Raw genomic sequence first — 6818 nt, forward strand, 5'->3', positions numbered from 1 at the left:
CACCACCAACAAGCAGCAGCTTGAAGGCCTCGAGAAGGCCTTGAGAAGACACCTCACCCAGGTGTTTGCTGGGAAGCAGCACTCATTACTCCTGTACTCTCCTTCCAGGATGTTAGCTTAACCTGCTCTCACAGGCCTACGCAAAGAGGAACTCATAGCCTCTCTTGGGACGTGATCCTACATTCATGCAACCCTTCCTCAGAGGTCACATTCTCTAAATGGCATGTTATTCTCGCTGATGCCGTCCAGACTCTCCACAATTTGTGCTTCTTCAAAGATGATGTCTAAAACTGATCATAACTGACACTTTATCAATTATCAGTAACACAGTCACTGTATCTGACACACTGAGGTCCCTTCTGGTAGCACTGCTGCTTGTCCAGCCCTTCCCTTTTTGCCTCTGTACATCTGGCTCTAGGGTGGCACTAATTAGAGCATTTTGAATTTCTCTGGGCTGAAGTCCATCACACTGATTTCAGGCAATTTTTCCATTTTTTTTATGATGATTTGGAATTGTAATCCTTCAAAGGACTCACAGCTTGGCAATGACCATAAACCTATTACCAGGTTTTCTATTCCTATATCCAGATCATTCAGGATACAGCAGGGCCCAGGAGAACTATCACTTTAAACAGCCCCTTTTCTTGATTGAGAATTATGGAGCCTGGTTTTTAAATAATTATGTGCATTTTGCAATTCTCCTCTGGTTCATCTTTCTTTCATTTGCCTATGAGATTGGTCATGTGGTGAAATGTTGATAGATATTTTTTTTTGTTGTTGCCATTTTGGCTGCAGCTTCTCCCTTATCCACAAACCCTGTTGTCTGTCAAAGCAGAGAATTATATCTATTACCTTGATATGATTTCTTCTTTTCCAGCAGAGAACAGGGACTATGATGATTATTTGCTTTAACCCTTTAATTTTCTCTTCTGTTCTGGTAAGGTAACCTTGCAATCACTGAGTCTGGTACCTTTTGGCATACTAAAAGCAGGCTGACTGATTGAAAATTCCTGTTTTACATGCAGGTACTATATATATATATATTATTTTTCCCTGTTACAGTGCTCTAGCATCATCCATGGGGCATCCTTGCTAGGCCTTATTTCCCTGTCATGGTGCCCGAGTAACCCATGCTCCTCACTCTGTCCTATGCCTGCTACCTGCCCATGTACTGCCCCAAAATCCTAACAGGTTCCTGCATGACCAAGGGATTTCCTGGTAGTGGGATACTTGGTAGGTACCTCAGGGGGGTTGAAGGGCATAATCTCATTTTGTATAGGGAGTGCACCTGCGCCTGTATTTAAGTGTCTGCACATGTTGCAGTGAGCCACCGCTGAAATATGGAGAGTCACATTAAAATGCAGTGTGAAATTTCTGTCTTACTTCTAGATATGTTTTAATGTATGCTAGATATGTTTTAATGTATGCTGGGTCCTGAGCTGGGATTGATTTGTGTATCCTGCCCATCTTGGGATGAGCTGGGAGCATGCCTTGGGGTGGGCCTTCAGGCTGCTCTGGAAAGCTGGCAAGAGCACCCAGACCATTTGTACCACAGTGAAAAGGAAACAGCAAAATGAGAAAATGAAGTACCTGGAACCTTTTCAGGACATCCAAACCTCTATCAGAGGCTGTGAGGCAGCAGCCACTGGACTTCAGTGATACAAGGAAACCAACTGGGAGTTAAGTTCTGGTCTCAACCAAAGATGCTGTTATATGTGATTGTGGCTAGTCTGCTGGGCTCACTCTGAGACTATGACAGTTTGCTACCATTATGGTGCAAAGGGTGAGGATAACCTGACATGATAGCATAGGCTCATTCGCCAGTTTGCCAGTTCTCCCCTCTGCCACTGGGGTCTGCAGCATGAGCCATGTCTCCCAGCTCCTCCAAGTCCCCTTGGTCTTTGTTGTCTGACATCTGCTTGAATAGCTGCCTGCTGCTACATGTATACTCAGCTGCACCATGACTGTTAGAGCTGTTTCTGCCTCACCACTCATGTCACTGGCTGAGCTGTACTGTGAAACTAGGGCTGGAAGAACAGAAATGCATTTAGGGCATGCCTCAATAAGAAAGCACTGAGTTGCATATTGGGCACCACACCCTTAAAATAACATCAAATACCATTATCAGGCCATTTTTTCCAGGCAGGAGTGCAGCTTAAGCTCTCTCGTATACTTCGTCTTCTGCCTTTCTGCCCAGTGCATAAGAGATGGACACAAGCAGTACTCAGAGACTGATTTTCAGAGAGGAGCTCAGAGGGGCTGTGGCTGCATGGCACTGGGTGCCTGGCCTTGAGCATCCCCTGGGAAGATGAGCAGCCATGGGAAAAGCTGTCCCACTGCCCATGCAGGGCTGCAGCTGCCCTGCTTCTCTGCTGTTTGCCGAAGAGCAGTTCACGTCAGTTAAATACCTGGCAAATCCTTGCTCTGAGGAGTAAGGTAGCTTTGTAGAGGCAGAGATGGTCCGGATGCAGCAGCGTTGCTCAAAGAGGGGCTACACTGCCTCAGCGTCTCCTGCACATTGCTCAGGGGCAATCCCACAGCCTATCCCTCATCTTCATGTTCCAACTTGGGGGCTGGGCTAATAGCCCTTTTAATCCCCAGAGCAGCCTGTTTCCCACATGAGTAACCCTTCTGCATGCATGGCATCAGACAGCTCTCAGACAAAAGACCCTGTGGCCCAGCCAGGGGCAGGGCACTGCATAGCTGCATCCTGGTGACTGCCTGAGGCTACGCCTTGATAACTGACTGTAGCCCTGCAGCCTCCTGTCCCAGGACAGGCTGTTTCACTACCTGGAGTGCAGACCTAAAGAAAAATTGTTGCTTCTGGCCCGCTCCTTCCTGCTCCATGGGAGGCATGGGCTGACGGCTGTTCGAAGCGTGCCAAGGAGGCAAGCACCTGGTGGGCAGGTGCACAGCCTGCATCTGAAAACATCAGGAGCTGTGGAAAGATGCTGGCAGCTGCCTGAAGCATCAAGAAACTGAAGTGTTTTTACAATATTTAGGACAAAGCATTGAAGCTGAGTGGCTTTCAAGAAGGCAGAGAAGATCTTACAACTATGCAGGTTGAATCAGGATGTTATGAAGTGTCCTGCTTTGTGCTTGGGAAGGCCAGTCAGATTGAGACCACAGGTTAAGGAGACAGAGGGGAAGAAACCATGAAGGATCCCAGTATGCTGTAATCTTTACACCTTGCCCATTACAGAAAGCCACCTTGCCGTAACAATGAAGGGGAAGTGTTGATCCTGTGATATGCAGCTTTCCCTCTAGGCAACCAGTGTTTCTCATTCCCTGCTCACCAAGGAGTGAGTGGTCCCACTTCATTTTAAAATGCCCATGTGTCCACACATCAGCATCTGCATTGTTGTTTAAATACATTGGTCCAAAGTCTAAAAATCCCATTGGTCCACAGCTGATAAAGGCTACATATGGTAATCAGTAGTAATTAAAATCTAAGTGATAGGAGAGCAGCAGAAGCTGATGGAGGGATAATACTAGAACAGAAAGGAGCTTGTGCCATTTCTCCGAAATTAAATGTTTTCTTTTTAACCATTGCTGAAGCTATTAAGATGCACTGACAGCTTCACATTATCATCTCTACAGGAAAGGGAAACAGCAGAAAGAAAGAAGACTGGCTAACAAATTCAAACTTTTCTGTATTATCTCAAGGCAAATCTGTTTACTACTAAAGCTGCTGACTTTGCTAAGAACAAGGTTGAACCCATGTTGTAAATATGTAAGTCCTCCACACCATTTTATCTTGGTCAGAACAAACATCAATCCAGCCACAGAATATCAAGCTATAAATGCAAATGCATTATGGTAAGTGCATCCACGGTGCTTAATGTAATCACAAAACTGAACATACCGACAAATTTCTGCTGGCAAGTGCGTGCCACTGATCACTGTCAATGTACTTTAGCTTTATATAATTTGAAATCTGCCAAGTTTAGTCATTCAAACTAGACATATCTAACAGTGCAAGTTTTCATTAGCAACTGTCCGATAGCTTAGGAGGCTGCAGTGTCATTCTATTGCATACATCTCTTCTTGCATGCCACATTAAAAGGAAACAAACCATGAGAGGCCAAAAGAAACTGCTCATAGAAAACCAAGCTCAGATTGATCATTGCTAATGGATTGCAGAAAGTTGGTCAATTTTCTATAAAAACCTGGCACATTTAAAACAGCTAATTTCATAAGTCACAGGTTACTGCATTGGTGAAATGACCAAATGTCTGAGGGCATCTGATATGTGTTTTTAATAGTATCTAGAAAAATAGGCACCCACTTTTTATTGGGAGCTATTTTAGATCTTTGTTTCATTTCTGCCCCATTTCCTTTTCACTTTTTCTTTTCCTTTCCTTTCCTTTCCTTTCCTTTCCTTTCCTTTCCTTTCCTTTCCTTTCCTTTCCTTTCCTTTCCTTTCCTTTCCTTTCCTTTCCTTTCCTTTCCTTTCCTTTCCTTTCCTTTCCTTTCCTTTCCTTTCCTTTCCTCTCCTCTCCTCTCCTCTCCTCTCCTCTCCTCTCCTCTCCTCTCCTCTCCTCTCCTCTCCTCTCCTCTCCTCTCCTCTCCTCTCCTCTCCTCTCCTCTCCTCTCCTCTCCTCTCCTCTCCTCTCCTTTCTTTTAGCCTTGCCTTGCCTTGCCTTGCCTCGCCTTGCCTTTCTTCACTTTTCCTTGTCTTCACTTTCCTTTTCCCAAATGTCAGGGGTTAAACATGAAAAACTCTTCCTGTCAAGATGTGATAATCTTGCTTGGTCAAAACGGACACACGGGTTGTCAAAACAGAAGCTCTTGTGCTAAATGCAGTGATTTGCATTCATTTTGGAAATATTTTATTCCAACAGCGATGAAGGAACACAATCCGAGTCTTGCCCTGAGGCTCACTCTGCCCCCATAACCCTTCTCTTTCATGAACAGTGTCAGAAAGTGAACTAGCTTCAGTTGTCTCCCCTCAAAATACAGAACAAATGAGGCCCTTTGTGAAGGCATAGTCAAGAAGGTGTTCTTCATGGAGGCCAGCGTGACAGAAGCAAATATCTGTACCTGGAAGAGTAACTAGGAGCATACAGTCTGCAAGAGGAACATGAGGGAACCCCTCCAGGATCTTCAACACAGCAGAGCCTCGGGGGAATCCATGTTTGAGTATCAGATTGCAAGGTGGGATAATAGGGAAACATTTAGAGGAGAGTGCAGCAGACAAGCCACACCTCCAAGGACTTTGTGGAGGATGAGAAGCAAATGCTGAGGTGGCAGGACAGGCTTCAACCTGTTTTTGTCCAATGCAGAGTGAGTGTCAGCTTGTGGACAGAGTTGGATTTCCTTAAAGCAAGTGGCAGTATGGGTCTGGTAAGGTATTTAGCATCTGCCCATGGTTTGTCATCTTCCCTGAATAACTGGGTAGATGAAAAAGGACTACTAATTTCATTCACACAACCAGTCTGTGGTCGATGCAATGCTCAAGGTTCTGCACAGGAAACAGATGTGTCTAAATCAACCCAGTCCCTAGTCTATGAGCAGCATTTTAGAGTTCCTGATGTCTCCAGTGCTCCAAGCATGTAGCTAATGAATGGCAGTGCAAACAAGTTACACGTGCATGGGTTGTGTTTATTCTAACCCACACATCAATACTGTCTCATAAGTAAACTGAACAGAGCTGCAACGTCCTTCCTAAAATGTCGACTCACTGGGGATATGGAGCTAATGATAAACACTGCAGATCTTCAAACAGAACTTCTCTGCCCTTACTGCTTTATTTAACTGAATTTTCTTTTTCCTCTCCCTCTCTTCTCAAATGCAGCTCTTGAAAATAAAACAATCCTGTCTGGGGCACACCATGTCCCTTTGAGGAAATTCATTGGCTGAGCACAAATGTAACTGAAAGCAGACTGACTCACTGCTTTTAGGAAGTATTTTACCATGTATTCTATGTTGCTTGTTTCTCACTTTTCTGTTTATTATCAGGTCTTTCGATGGCAGGTGGTTTAGGGAAAAAAGCAAAACTTAAAAACAGTGAAAGTTACATAAAACCTCTGGGCCAGATCCTCAATGGATATAAATTGTCTTTGTACCATTTGCAGGCTCAGGAGAACAGGCTTTACCAAATCAAAGTGCTCTTTGTTTTCTAATAGGTTTCTGCTGCACAGGGAGACCAGAAAGGAGATTTGTTTCTTCTGTAGCACTGTGCCCTTGATTAACCTCATTTGCAGGAGCTATTTCAGTTAAAAAGTTAATACCAACACTGACTTCTAAGTATTGCTGTGTGATACCTGTCTGTTCATGTATCATTTACTTCTCTCAAGCCATTTTCTGTCAGCACAGAGGCAAGCAAGATGTATGCTGTAGCTGAATTTCATATCATCATTAGCAGAAAATTACACCAAACTGCTATAAAGTAATTACAGTGCTAGGAGGTGAGCCAGCAGGAAGTCAGTGATTAAATGTGTACCACCAGAGTCAGCCTACACCACTTGGTGTTTTGTTCAGAGGCTTTCAATCTGTTTTCCAATTGCTGGCTAGTGCCACAGGCTGAATCAAACCTTCAGTCGGGCCCTTCTTCATACCAAGTGAATTTTGTTCCAGTCCCATATAGCACAGCACAGGATAACAGTAATTTTTAAACGGTAGCTTGGGGTTCCTCTTGCACCACTAAGCTCTTCTTACTGAAATCTTTCAGAGGCTCTTCCAGAGGTGCTGCAGTTACAGCCATCCATTGTGGTCAGGCTGCAGCATAGCTATTTGTCATACAAAGAATGTGAAAAGCGCGAAGGTTTAGAAATGATGTGATCTGAATTACCTACATAAAACTCTGCCTGAGTGAA

The sequence above is a fragment of the Netta rufina genome, assembly GCF_964035555.1.
Source record: "Netta rufina genome assembly, chromosome: 1".
NCBI classification, from domain to species: domain Eukaryota; kingdom Metazoa; phylum Chordata; class Aves; order Anseriformes; family Anatidae; genus Netta; species Netta rufina.